Genomic DNA, 15,751 nt, shown 5'->3' with positions numbered 1-15,751 from the left:
GTTGAAAATTATTTATGTTTAAACATCGCAACGTTTGAAATTAATTTCATTCTTCAAGTCAATCTAGTCTTTGGTTACATGTATTTGAGCGATCTTTACAAAATCAGCATCAGTTCTTCATACAGTCTTTGATACGCTGCAATGGTGCAGTGGTGATCCATGACTCTGGTGTTAAACCCAAGAGTTTTGAACCAGACTGTTTTGGAGTCGGTGCACTCTTTTTAATCAACTTTCAAAATTATATATATTCACATATACTTCAGTGGAGAATAAATGTGACTTAAGTATTTGATAGCGAATGGAAAGGAACCAAAAGGAACCACCACTTGATTCATAAAGCTGGTTCATAATGCTTGCTATATTAAAATATGACTAAAATAATAACATTGTTGGACTGAGCCAATGAGCATTTATGAAGAGGAATTATATCACTTGTGAATATTGAAGCAAAGTATTCATTTAGGACCTCCCCATCCTCCTCCGCCTCCAGGCACATTTTGCCCTCTTTATCCTTTAGCGGTCCCACTTTCGTTCTCGTCATCCTGCTGTTCTTCACATACGCATAGAACGCCTTGGGGATCTCTTTAATCCTACATGTCAAGACCTTCTCATGTCCCCTTCGAGCTATCCTAAGACCCTGCTTTAGCTCCTTCCTGGCTACCCTATATTTGTCATGAACTCTACCTACTTCCTGCTTTTTATTTCTAACATATGCTTCCTTTTTCCTCTTGACGAGTTGCCTTACTTGTTTCATCAGCCACGGTTCCCTTTTCCTACCTTTTTTTCCTTGTCTCAGTGGGACAAATCTCTCCTGCACCCAGCTCAAGTGGTCCCTAAACTTCTCCCGCATTACTTTTGTGCTTTCCCCTTTGAACATCTGTTTCCAATTTACTCTCGCTAGTTCCTGCCTCATCTTTCCCCAGTTAAGCACTTGACCATTTCGTCTGATTTTATCCGTTTCCATAGCTATGCTGAAGCTAAGGGAGTTATGGTCACTCTCACCAAAATGCTCCCCCAACAAGAGGTCTGTCACCTGACCATGTTCAATACTCTGAACTAGGTCCAGTATAGCCTCTCCTATTGTCGGCCGGTCCACATACTGGGTCAGGAATCCTTCTTGAACACACCTGACCAATTCAGCCCCATCTATCCCTCTTGCACTGACGAGGTGCCAGTCAATATGAGAGAAGTTGAAATCACCTGTAACTACTACCCAGTATTCCTGCACCATTCTAAAGTTTGTCTGCTTATCTGCTCGTCGGTGTCCCAAGGATTATTTGGGGGCCTGTAGTCTACACCCAGCTCTGTGACTAATCCCTTCCTATTTCTGACTTCCACCCAGACCGACTAAGTGGGCACTCCCTCTGCAGCGTCCTCCCTTTCTATAACCGTGATACTATATCTGACCACCAATGCCACTCCCCCCTTTTCTACCTCTCATCCTATTATTTTTTAAAACACCTGAACGCCGGGACCTGCATCATTCAATGCTGCCCTTCCTCCAACCAAGTTTCAGTAACGGCCATAACATCGTAGTTCCATGTACTAATCCATGCTGTAAGTTCACTCTCCTTGTTCCTAATACTCCTAGCATTGAAATAGACAAATGTCAACCCCATTTAACTGGCTACAATTATATTTAGTCCCCTGCCTGTCAACTCAGAACTCAGTACTCATGAGTTCTCATCAACCTCATCCTCATCAATCAGGGTGAGGTTGAAATAGAGCAGGCCTGTGTGCTGGACAATGTGGAGATTACGGAAGAAGTATTGCTGGATCTTCTTAAAGAAGTCAAGATTGTTAAATCCCTAGGGCCGGGCTTAATACACCCCTGGTCGTTGTGGGAATTGAGAGAAGAGATCGCTGGACCATAGCTATGATCTGTGAATTCTCTTTGGCTACAGGGGAAGTACCGGAGGACTGGAGAATGGCAAATGTAGCTCCCTTGTTTAAAAAAGATAATAGGGAGAAACCAGGAACTATAGACAGGTGAGTCTTACGTCGGTGGTCTGCAAACTACTGGAAAACATTCTGAAGGAATGGATGTACGAGCATTTGGAGAACTGCAGTCTACTCATGGATAGTCAACATGGCTTTATGAAAGGAAGATCGAGCCTCACGAGCCTGATTTAATTTTTTTGAAGAGGTAACAAAAGAAATAGATTATTGTAGGGTAGTGGATGTGGTATACATGGATTTTATGAAGGCATTTGACAAGATCCCTCACGAGAGACTCATTCAGAAAGTCATGAGGCATGGGTTAAATGAAAACTTGGCTGTTTGGATAAAAAAAAATTAAAAAGGAAAAAAGAGCAGAGGGTAGTTGTGGAAGAAAAGTATTCCGCCTGGAGGTCGGTGACTATTCGAGTGCCACAGGGATCTGTCCTGGGACCCCTGCTGTTTGTAATTTTTATAAATCACATGTATGTATAAATATGTATGTATAAATCGTATGTAGAGGTGGAAGGATGGGTGAGTACGTTTGCGGTTGACATGAAGATTGGAGGAGTTGTGGATGGAGTTGCAGGTTGTCGAAGGTTGCAAAAGGATATAGACAGGCTGCAGAGTTGGGCAGAAAAAGAATAGCAGATAGAGTTCAATCCAGATAAGTGTGAGGTGATGCATTTTGGAAGGACAAACCAGAAGACTGAGTACAGGAATAAATGTCATTTATTTTACACAGAGTGTTGTGAGTGCCTGGAATGACTTGACAGGGATGGTGGTGGAGGCTAAAATATTAGGGTTACTTAAGAGTCCTTTGGACAGGCACATGGATGAATGAAAAAATAGAGGGTTATGGGGTAGTGTAGGTTTAGTTCATTTTTTAAGGATTATATGGGTCGGCACAACATAGAGGGTTGAAGGGCCTGTACTGTGCTGTAATGTTTTATGGTCCTATGGCTCAATGGATCCATCGATGTAGTTATAAAGAAGGCAATGTAGCGGCTATACTTCATTAGCAGTTTGAGGACATTTGGCTTGTTAACAAATACACATAAAAACTTCTATGGATGCACCTTGGAGAGCTTTCTGATAGGCTTCATCACTGAAGTTGCATCTGCCGTTGACCTATTGCGACGATAGGCAAATTGCTTTAGAATAGTGCCATTCAGAGCACTCTTTGGTATTTCGCCCTTGTGAAAAGAATCGAAAGAAGCTGCAGAGGGTTGTAAATGTAGTCCCCTCTATATTGGCGACTAGCCTACAAAATAGACGGGACATCTTCGGGGAGCTGCGCCTCAGAAAGGCAGCGCCTATTATAAAGGATATCCAGCACCCAGGACATGACGTTTTCTCACTGTTACCATCAGGTAGGAGGTACAGAAGCCTGAAGGCACACACCCAACGGTTAAGAAACAGCATTTTCCCCTCTGTTATCCGATTGCTAAATGGACATTGATCCCTTGGACACTAGCTCACTTTTTAAATATACAGTATTTCAGTTTTTGCACGTGCTTTACTCCATACAATATATATATGCTGTAATTGCCTTATCTATTGATTCAGTTTTCTTTTTCTTTTTCTCCTCCATATTATGTATTAGATTGAAGAGCAGCTGTTAAGTTAACAAATATCACGTCACCTGCCGATGATAATGAACATTTCTGATCCTGATTCTCACTTCTCACCATTTTCCACGCAACATAACAGCAAGTATAAATGATTGAGCGCTTTCACTCCACTCATAAGACGTAAGATGATTAAAAAGTAGTTGTGTAAAATGGAAGAAACCGGGATAAAAGGGTTCCCCTACTCCTACTTGCTGTTATGGATTCGATTTCAGAGTCTTTGGGGTTCGTGCCGTTTGAACTTATTTTTGGTCACAAAGCTATGGGAACATTTATCGTACTCAGAGAGCAGTGGTCAGATCAGGAAGTGTGTATGAGCGTGCTTAGTTATGTTTTGGATTTCAGAGACCGACTTAACAAAGCTTGTGACATTGTGAAGCAGAATTTAGAACACTCAAGGGTAAATATGACGCAGTGGCATGGCAGAAAAGCGAAAAAGCAGAGATACCGCTTTGGAGATCAAGTCTTGTGCTGTTCCCTTTCCTTAGCAACCCCACTTCAAACGAGATTTAGTGGACCGTATGAAATATTTAAGAAAATTGATTCATTGAATTATGCTATTAGAACTCCTGACCGGAGGAAGGGTTCACAAGTCGTGGACGTAAATATGACGAAGCGTTACCATGACCCCGAACCAGCACCTTTAAGTACTGTTATGACAACGGGAGAAATTGTGGCCCCTGATACTGGGACACCAGATAATTTTAAAGAGCTCACTGTAGTTTCCACATGACTCGGAAATGCTGGATTTTTTTTTGAAAAAAATATTGACAGAAAGAGCCATCTTTTTCAGCCAAGGCAGCAAAAACAACTGAAGAGCTTAATTAACAAATTATAAAGATTTATTCCCTGACATTCCAAGTCTGTGCACAGATGTGGTGCATGACGTAGTTGTAGATGGAGTCGATCCCAAAAAGCAGTACCCTTACAGAATGAAGCAAGACAAAAATAAAATGGTTGAACAAGAGATTGAATACATGCTAACAGCCGGTATAATTAGGCCATCCACTTCAGACTGGGCGTCATATTGCGTAATTGTTCCTAAAACGGACGGGAGCATGAGATTCCGTACTGACGACAGAGAATTTAATGCAGTAACTAAGACGGATGCTCATCCGATCCCAAGAGTGGATGACCGTATTGATAGACTGGGGACCGCTAAAAGACTGACCTGTTGAAAGTATACTGGTGTGTTCTTTGACAGAGAGGACTAAGTAAATCTCATGACACCATCTGCACAGTTTGAGTACAATCCTTTATCCTTTGGAATGAAAAATGTCCCAGGGACGTTCGAAAGGATAATGAATTTTGCGATTCAAGGTTTAGAATATACCGCTGTTTATATTGATGGCTTTTTATGGAATGAGACCTGGGAGGAGCATATCTCAGCAGTAAAGAAACTGTTTGAGACGCTGTCCAAGGCCAATCGCATTGTAAACCTTGCTAAGAGTGAATTTGGCCACGCCACTGTCACATATCTTGTCCAGTTATTAGGACAGGGCCAACTGGCACCTGTGCAAGCCAAGCTTCAGGCTATTGTTGAGGGTCCCGTTCCGACAGGCAAGAAAGCGTTAAGGAGGGTTTTAGGAATGGATGAGTTTTGTAAGAAATTCGCAGATGTCGCTCTTCTCCTAACGAAGCTCCTAGGGAAGAGTGAAAGATTTGAGTGGAATGGTCTTTGCCTGGAGGCAGTTGAACGCCTGAAACCATCCTGCGTTTTCGCCCAGTGGCCAAAGCACCTGATTTCAAAAACCATTTTAGCTCGCAGTACACACTAGTGATGAAGCTGCTGGGGCAGTATTGTTGCAAGAGGTGATGATGAAATTGAGCATCTGGTAGCTTAATTCTCAAAACAAATTAACGTGCATCAGAAGAATTACTCTACTGTTGACAAAGAGTTGTTTGCACTCATTTTTGCTTTGCAACATTTTTATGTCTACATGTGTCCTGCGCAGAAACCACTTGTGGGTTACACGGACCATAATCGATTAGTGCTTCTGTAAAAAATGAAGGATAAGAATAGAAGGTTACTTGACTGGAGTCTGATCTTGCAAGAGTATGATATGGAAATAAACCATGTGAAATTTACTGACAATATTATAGCAGACTGTTTGTCCAGGAGTTAAGTTTGAGTTTGTATTGCTTTACTATGTTACACATGTATTGCTTTAAGCTGTATAATCAGTAGTTAAGAGAAGAAGTTTACTGTTTCATCAAAATTTTTCTTAAAAGGAAGGAGGTGTGAAGAAATCTGAAGAGTTATTCTAAGTGGTCTGTTTTTTTTTAAAAAGAGAGAGAGGGAGCGAAAAGCGTGTGTGCTATTTCAGCAACGGAGAGAGAGAGAAAGACTGTGAGTTGCATTCATAACTGAAAGGCGGAGCTATATGATGGCCAGTTCGTGTTCAGAGTTTGCGAAATATATACAAGGTCAGTTGGTCTTGTAATCAGACAAGACCGACACCAAGGAAGGCACCGGTTGAACTTTGTGTGCCCACGACAAAGGTGGGGTTTTCTCACAGTGTGCACAAGGGGGTGACCGCTGGAACGCTGTCGGTTTGTTTAACCCTTTCCTGGGTTGATAGCGGTTCCACGTGAAAACGGCAGCCTCTTGTTGTGGTCACAGTCAGTGACTGTAAGATTCGGAAATTTCGACCAGGAGGACGACATGGAAGATCGGCCGCATCGGCACTGGGAAGACAAAACAACTTCCACTGTCTCTTTCCATCTCAACTCAATTGAAATTCCAGAACTGAACTGACTCCTTACCGTATAACCATACGGTTGTATCATCTAATCAGCTGAGCAGGGAGAAGCTTGGGAACTTTATTGACTCACTTATATGTGCATATACTTTGCTAACCTGTTTACCTTATCTTGTGTTATTTTTCTTTATCACGTAGCTATTAATAAAATAGAGTTTATAACGGAAGGCTCAGACCCCAGGTGTGTCCATTTCTGATGGCGTTTTTTAACTCGTTATGGGGTACGTAACACTGTTCTTTAATGAAATTAACAACATTTAAATCCTGAAACAAAATAGAATTGACCGCCATTGTCTAGTACTGAAAGTTGCATCACTTAATTTAAATAACAGTTGCAAACGCACATTATAGGAAATGGCGATTGCATTATACTCAGAGGCAGTGACAGACGAAACTACTCGAGAATGAATAAAGAAGTTATCGATTATACAGTATTATGATATAAATGAGAAAGGCAAGAAAACTATTTATCACTACGATGCAAACAAACGACACGTTTATAAAATTCCCGAATTAACTAAAAAGAAATTAATAAAAGTAGAAGATTTGTTTGGAATTACCTGATTGGGCGCAGACCTGCCTATCGTAAGATTCAAACAACAATTAAAATCTCCGCCTATTGTTAACATAAATTCATATAGATTGGGAAAAAAGACAAATCAATTCTTGAAGAATTCAAGATTGTCAGTATTTAGTGCATAAACTTTAAACAAAGGCACTTTTTGGTATAAAGTAAACCAGTAATTAATAGAAATCTACCATAGGCGTCTGAGATTGTATCATAATGAACTAATGAGATCGAAGGGTCTATAAAAATGGAAACTCCTTTCATTTTGGACGATTAGTTTGAATGAAACTGTTACCATTTCCAAAACCTAAACAAAAAATAGCCGATTATCTTGCTTGTTCACATGAGTCTCTTGCGACAAAATATTCTGAGCATTCAATCCATGACAAACTTTAAAAATCTTCATCCTTTTAATAGGATGATTCAAACTGTTCGTGTTCTGTGAAACACAGGTAATAATACTATCGATTTTCTTAAATAAACCATAAATGGTTATGTAAAGGGTTAACCATATTGCAAAGGAAACTCATGATAAAAGAAGAGGGAAAAAGTTTAAAGAGGAACCGGAAGTTAAGACAAATCAGACATTTTTCTTCTTTCAAATCAGCTCAAATGAAAAATACTGAACTGAAAATAGCCGACCCCCTCCCATAAAGCTGCGAAAACTGGCCAAAAGGCAGCCAGATAACTACCTAAGAACCTCCCAACCCCCAACTCTTTAGACAGCAAGTGTCCAAATTAAAAACAAAATTTAAAAAAAACACTTATAGTCAAAATATTGTGAAAGGAATGCCAAACGCAAGTGAAACAAGCAACCATTTGCAGACCATTTTAAAAGATAAGCTCTTGAAAAATTAGGCAGAATACAATTTCTAAAATATTTCAGAAAAAAACAAATAATCACCCAGTCAGAGACTTAATAATTTTCTAAAACGAACAATTAAAAATTAAAAAATTAAAATAATAAATGAAAATGAAGGGAACTTTAACGTAGAATCATAATTAACCACCGTAAGCCAAAACAAAGTACCGGAAGAATCAACCCAAGGGCAAAGCTCTACAAACTTAAAAGTCCGAATCTATAAGCTGGTTGTTAACTAATAAACCAGTTGTATACAAACAAAAGGGAACGGTAAGTTTATTAAACATCCGAGCTCAAACAACGTTCCTCGAGAAATTGTTGTGCGTCGTCCACGGACTTAAACCATTTAAACCATTTAGCGGGTAAAACAACTCTTAACCGAGCGGTGGAGAGCACACCTGGTAGGAAATTTATTTGATATAATTCCGACCTCACCGATTTAAAACGCAATCTTTCTTGCATTACCTCAGGACAATAATCTTCAACCAGACGAAGCTTAAGATTTTGATGTTCAATTATTCATTTCCGCCGAGTAATTCGAATTAGGTGCTCCTTAGTACTCCTTAGTGAAATCGAAGTTTCACAGGGCACGGTTTTCTCTCTTTAGACGGCTGCTGTTCCATCCGGTTTGCGTTGTTCTCGCCGTTGCGCTGTTCGCCTGTCGATCCCGTCTTGACCCCGGCTTGAAGTACCCACTGTTAATCGTCTAGTTCTGTAAGTCGGTTCTTGTAGTCACCCTGGCCCGAGATCCCTTCCGAACCCTTGCCTCCGTCGGGTAAGCAGGCCGGACTGCCGTTGCCCGACGGGGGGACTGTGACCCTTTCCTACACCTCTCCTACGACAGTCTGTGCCCCGCAACCTGCTCAGGTGCTCCGAGACTTGCCCAGGTCCCTGTTTTCCTGACTGGGAGACCGGGCACTGTCCAGTAGTAATGCAGCCCGCCCGGGGGCTATCCTCCCAGCATTCCTTGTCCCCGCAGACCCATCCTTTAGACTCGCCAGGGTCCTGCCTTCGCCATGAACTGTCTGAACCCCAGGATCACCTTTGGATGCCACGGTCTCCCCATCTTGTTCTGTCCTTTATTTGCTCCTGTCCTGCCCCTAGTACTTCAGTGCCTGCGTCCTGCATTTGGGTCCAGTCTCCACGTCCCTTTGTGACAATTACCGATTTCCTTGCTTTCGGTTAATACATTTCTTGCACTGGAAGTCATTTCAGTTGATCAACATTCAGAATTCAAACATATAAAGATGTTAAAGAAACTTTGATATGTATATTTATATAATAAAAGGTTGATAAGGAAATAGAAAAAAAATGACCAGAGCAGAGCCAAAATGTGAACTGCTCCATTTAGCGCCGCCAAGGGAGTCCTCAATAAATGCGCATTCGTTACTGGTATCCCGGTGGATTCGCAACACTGCTGAACCTCTGCACTGTCCATGTCAACGTATCTTAATCACCTTACATAAAACAAATTAACTGAGGCTTAAACACACAACTACCGGATCAATGTTCATGGTCGTCAAATAGCATCCAACAAAATCGATGTAGGATGATGCCCCACGAATGAAACTCACCTGAATTTGTTGGCCACGTAAGCCTGCAAAAGATACACTCCGGTCCTGCCAACTCCGTGATATCGAGATGGTTCACCCACGCAAAACACTGGTTTGTGCGAACGGTGTGTAACTTGAAACCTTTTTACAATCCAGAGGCAGGAAATAAGAGACAGCTCTCTGCATACGATTAAAGGAATTCTATTTATGAATTCGAAGTAAAGGGATCGCAGTTAAAGAAAGAAAAAAACACAAAAAGCACATCGGTTCCCATCAGAGCGTCATCACGACCTGTGCCTTCCTGCCTGTTCATTCAATACAAATATATTAATTTGATGTTAAGTTCTTATCGCTGACTTTCTTTCAGCTACGGCTCAGTGCTGCCAACAAAATTAAGTGCCACATTCTTCTCTCTAATGATTTTCCTCTCTGTGGTATAACATCTCGATGTTCTGTGTGCAGCTGTACCCAGTCGTTGGCTGTCCATCCATACGTTCGTATTACATAATTCATCGTTTACTTGAAACCTTGCTGGCTCATCGTCAGCTCTTTCATGCAGATTCCAATCTCCCTACCATATTACATGAAACCACTCGCAATAGATCTAGTATTGCTGCCCGAAGGATATTAGACCCCCCCCCCCCGATACGAATGCAACTCTTCAATTTTCTGCAGGTCACACCTGCCGCGGAAGAGGTCCAAAAATCTGAATCCCTGACCTCTGCTGCAAATCTTTAGTCATTCGTTTATCAGCCACCCCATTCTTTTCATATCCTGACTTACCATATGCCCGTGATTACTACATGTGATCACCTAGATGTGATCATCTAGCTTCCTTCGAAACTCTCAGTATTATGATTTCAGGACGACCTCTCTTGTTCTACCCATGTCGTCAATACAAATATGTAGCACGACTTCTGACTGACTACCCTCCCTTTTCAGGAATTTGGGAATACGTTAAGAAACATATGCTGGCACCAGAGCGGCAAATGAATATCGGTGTTTCTTTTTCTCTTCCTGGTTCTCCTATATAGAAACATAGAAACAGAGAAATGCTACTGCAGAATAGAGGCCGTTCGGCCCACAATGCTATTCAGAACATGTCTTCAGATTTCAAATTACCTAGGGTTACCCACAACCTATTTTTTTAGTTCTATTTACCTGTCCAGAAGGCTCTTAACAGAACCTATTGTTAATGCCTACACCAACATCGCCGGCTGCCCACGCCACGCACTTACCACTTTCTGCGTAAAAATCTTACCCCTGACATCTCCTTGGTACCTACTTCCAAGCACATTAAAACTGTGCCCTGTATTGCTAGCTTCTTCAACTCTGGGAGAAAGACTCTGCTTCTCATCATTTTATACACCCCTGTCAGGTCACCTCTCATCCTCCGTCGCCCAAGCAACAAAGGCCGAGTTCACTCAAACTATTGTCATAAGGGATCCTTCCCAATCCAGACAAAATTCTTGTAAATCTCCTCTGCTCCTTTTCTAAGCTTTGCAATTCCTTCCTAAATTAAAACGATATATATATATATATCTGCAGCATTCGCTCTCGTCCTCTAAACTCAGTCCCAGGATTGATGAAGGCCAATGCACCGTATGCTTTCTTCACACAGAGTCAACCTGCGCAGCAGCGGTGAGTGTTTTATCGACTCGGACCCTGAGAACACTCGGATTCTGCACACTACCAAACGTCATACCGTTAATAATATATACTGTCATCATCTTTGACCTACTAAAAATAAAAAAAACATCTCACACTTATCTGGGTGGAACTCCATCTGCCACTTTTCAGCCCAGTTTTGCATCCAATCAATGTCCCGCTGTAACCTATGTAACAGCAAATTTACTAACTGATCCCTCCACTTCTTTATCCACGTCATTTAAAAAAATTACTAAGAGTAGGGATCACAAAGTAGATCCCTGAGCCACACCACTGGTGAAAGAGCGCCATACAGAATATGACACGTCTACAATTCTGGGTCAACAAAGTATTGTCCCCTGGATCCCGTGCGTTGTTACTTTCTCAACAAGCTTTGCATGTTTTAATTATCAAATGCCTTGCTGAAATCGATATCCACTACAAGTACTGCTCTACCTTCACCAATATGTTCAGTCACATCCTCATAAAAATTCAAACAAGCGTGTAAGACACGACCTTCCTTTGACAAAGCCATGCTGACTATTCCTAATTATATTATCCCCTCCAAATATTCATAAATCCTGCTTCTCAGAAACCTGTCCATTAAGTTACCAACCACTGAAGGAAGTCTCACTGGTCCACAATTTCTTGGGTTATCTCCACACCTCTTTTTGAATGATGGAGCAACATCCCTAACACGCCAGTACTCCGGAACCTCTCCAGTCGTCACGTCCCACTGTAGCTTGGTGCAAATCTCATCCGCTGACTTATCCACTTGATACTTTCCAAAATCTCCTGCACATGCTCTTCCTTAATACCTACATTCTCGAGGTTTTCATTCCGCTGTAAGTCACAACTACAATCGCCAAGATCCTTTTCTTAGTGAATACTGAAGAAGATAACTAATTAAGCACTTCTGCTATCTCCTCCGGTTCCATACACACTTTCCCACTGTCACACATTATTGGTTCTATCCTCTATCATCTTATCCTCTTGCTCTTGAACTATTTGCAGAATGCATTGTGTACTCCGTAATTCTGTCCGTCAGGCCTTCATGTTCATTTCCGGCTCTGCGAATTTCTTTGTTAAGCTCCGTCCTGTTAGCCTTATTATTTTCTAGATCACTATGGTTATCTAGTTTTTGAACTTTCATAAGCTCTTTCTCATGGCCCCTTCTGACAATCCTCCAGCTTATCCTTAACCTCAGGAATTGCGCCTCTATCCCCTCGTTCAGTTTCCAAGCATTCCCAGGTTCCACTAGCTACACACATTGGCTTTCCATCGGAAAATGCAGGATAAAGACCCTGTGATAACAACTAGCTGCCAGTTCGTTTGTCGACTCCGGTGTGAGTATCATCGTTTCATGGTTCTTTGAATTGTTCTTTCTAAGTCTAGTATCGCCCCTGGATTCTCTCCTAGATACCGATTCCACCCTCGCTACGTCAAAAACGCCTCCCGACTCTGCCTCCGCGCCTATGTTCTGCACTTGGTTCCGTCCCCGGCTCCGCACGTGTAACAGGTCATAATTGCAGAGACAGTATTTCCGAGATGACTACCTTTCTGGTCCTACTTATCAACTTCCTTCCTAACACCCTGTAGTCTGCTAACAGGACCTCCTCCCTTTTCCTGCCGATGTCGTTGCTACCTGTATGTACACCGAACTCTAGAATTCCTATTACTGCTGCTGTTATCTTCAGTATCCCGCCCCTGTGAACTGCTGGACCAAACTCAATGCCAAAGGCACAACGGCTGTCGCCTTCCACATGTAGGTCGTCCCCACCCTCATCAACAAAATTCAAAATGTAATACTTATTTACTTACTTTTCTGCTTCCCGCCACTTGCCAAACTAATTTAAACCCTTCGTTACTCCTACTCGGGAGGGTTTAAATGGGATGTACTACACTTTGGGAGGTCAATGAAAAGAGGCAGTACACTCTGAAGGACATAGTTCAGAATTCTTAGTGTCAAAGTACATAACTTCCTAAAGGTGGCTTCATAGAATTTTCGAGAAGTTAACAAGGCACATGGCTTGCGTTGATTTAAGTCACAACGCTATTTTGCAGTTTTGTAGAATGCTCGGTAGGCCACATCTGGAATATTCCATACATCGCTGGTCACATGGAAGTATAGAAAACCTACAACACAGTGCAAAGCTGTGCAGAACATGTCTTGACTTTAGAACTACCTAGGCTTACGCATAACCCTCTATTTTGGAGCTCCATATACCTATCTCGAAATCTCTTAACAAACCCTATCGTATCGGCCTTCACAGCCTCCGCCGGTAGTCCATCCACGCACTCATCTCACTCTCCATAAAAATATATGCTATATGCACGTAGGTGAATAGTCAGCAAAATTAGAGCGCATAGTATTGGGGGTCGGGTACTGACATGGATAGAGAACTGCTTGGCAGGTAGGAAACAAAGAGTAGAGATTAAGCAGTCCCGTTCAGAATGGCAGGCAGTGACCTGTAGGTTACCGCAAGGCTCGGTGCTGGGACCGCAGCTATTTCAAAATGCATTAATGATTTATATGAAGGTATTAAAAATAACATCAGCAAATTTGCAGATGACACAAAGCTGGGTGGCAGTGTGAAATGTGAGGAGGATGTTATGAGAATGCATGGTGACTTGGATAGATTGGGTAAGTGGGCGGATGCATGGCAGATGCGGTTTAATATGGATAAATGTGAGGTTATCCACTTTAATGGCAAGAATAGGAAGGCAAATTACTATCTGAATGGTGTCAAGTTAGGAACGGGGAAGTACAACGAAATCTAGGGGTCCTTGTTCTTCAGTCACTGAAAGTAAGCATGCAGGTACAGCAGGCAGTGAAGAAAGCTAATGAAGTGTTGCCCTTTATAACAAAGTGAGTTGAGTATAGGAGCCAAGAGGTCCTTCTGCAATTCTACAGAGCCATGGTGAGACCACAGTTGGAGTATTGTCTGCAGCTTTGATCTCGAAATTTGAGGAAAGACAATCTTGCTATTGAAGGAGTGCAGCGTCTGTTCACAGTGTTAATTCCCGGGATGGGGCGACTGTCATATGTTGAAAAATTGGAGCTACTAGGCTTGTATACACTGGAAGTTAGAAGGATGAGAGGGGATCTGATTGAAACATATAAGATTATTAAATGATTAGACATGCTAGAGGCAGGAAACTTGTTCCCGATGTTGGGGGAGTCCAGAACCAGAGAATAAAGTTTAAGAATAAGGGTTAGGCCATTTAGGACGGAGTTGAGGAAAAACTGTTTCACCCAGAGAGTTATGGATCAGTGGAATATACTGCCTCAGAAGGCAGTGAAGGCCAATTCTCTGGATGCTTTCAAGAGAGATTTAGATAGAGCTGTTAAAGATAGCGGTGTCAAGGGATATGGGAAGAAGTCAGGAACACGGTACTGATTGTGGATGATCAGCCATTATCACAGTAAATGGTGGTGCTGCGTCGAAAGGACGAATGTCCTACTCCTGCACTTGCTGTCTATGGTCTACTGTCTATTACCTGATCTGCTATCGCGAAATTCAGCTACTCAGGTGTTAGACCTATCGGTGGGAGAACATTTTAGAGCTGGCAATCACAATTCAATTTCCTCTAATATTACGCTGGAGAGGAATTGAAATAAACGTCTTCCGAAAGCGTTTAAATGGAGTAGGGGGAAATATGATATTATTAGTCTTATACCGGGGGGCATAAAATGAAAGCAGATGTTCTCAGCGAAATTCACGGCAGAAATGCCGCAGATGTTCAGGGAATATTTGCATAACTTTCTGAATAATTCAAATAGCTACAAGGAGGCGGCATAGTTCAAAGATGCTTGGAAGTGGGTACAAGGGCGATGTCAGAGCTCGGATTTTCACCCAGACTGTGCTGGGTGCGTGCAATGCACTGCTAGCGACTGTGGTAGAGCAGGATAAAATAGTGTCTTTCGAGAGCATTAGACAGATACATAGTGCTCAGAAAAATAGAGAGCTATGCGGTACGTAATATCTAGGCAGTTTCTAGAGTAGGGTTACACGGTCGGCACGACAATATGGGCTGAAGGGCTTGTTTAGTGCTGTAGATTTCTATGTTCTATCTTCTAGGTAAATACTATGATCTGTTGTCTCAAAGGCAACACTTACATCTAGAAGTATCGAAACGAAGATACTTTTGTCATCAGTGCTGAGCATAATGTCGTTGACAATTTTCATAAGGACCATCTCCGTGCTATGTTTTACTCGTAAATTTGGCCGGAATGTTCTAGAATAGTGTTTTCATTCAGAAAGGTGTTGAGTTGGTTGATAAAAGGCTTACCCAAAAAAAATATTTCCCAGTAAGAGAATATTTGATTTACTTCTGTAGGTAGCTGGCACCTCATTGTGAAGGTGTTGCGTTTTAATAAGGGCTTTACAGCTGAAAGTTTCAGACTATTTCAAAATACCCCAGCTTCAAACCACGTGCTAATAATTTTCCTAGGAGAATTGCAAACACTATTAAAAGTGACCTTAACAAGTTTGGCAGGCATAACAAGTATGGATTCCATAAAAAAGTATGGGGTGAGAGTCCATAACAAGAAGAAGGCAGTAATCAGAATTGATCTTGGGATGGAAAGATTACTGTATCTGAAGACCATACAATAAAATAAGATAAGATAAGATAGAAATTTATTTATCCCGAAAGAACTTGTTGTTACATGGTTGTGCTTTCAGAATTATATGCTTTCAAACACAAAATATAAACATTTAGGTACGAAAAAGAACACAAAATGTGCATTAAATGAAATAGTGCAAAAATGCAGATGTCCACAAAAT

This window comes from Hypanus sabinus, chromosome 2 (assembly GCF_030144855.1).
Source record: "Hypanus sabinus isolate sHypSab1 chromosome 2, sHypSab1.hap1, whole genome shotgun sequence".
NCBI lineage: Eukaryota > Metazoa > Chordata > Chondrichthyes > Myliobatiformes > Dasyatidae > Hypanus > Hypanus sabinus.
Note: the sequence above shows the minus strand (reverse complement) of the source record.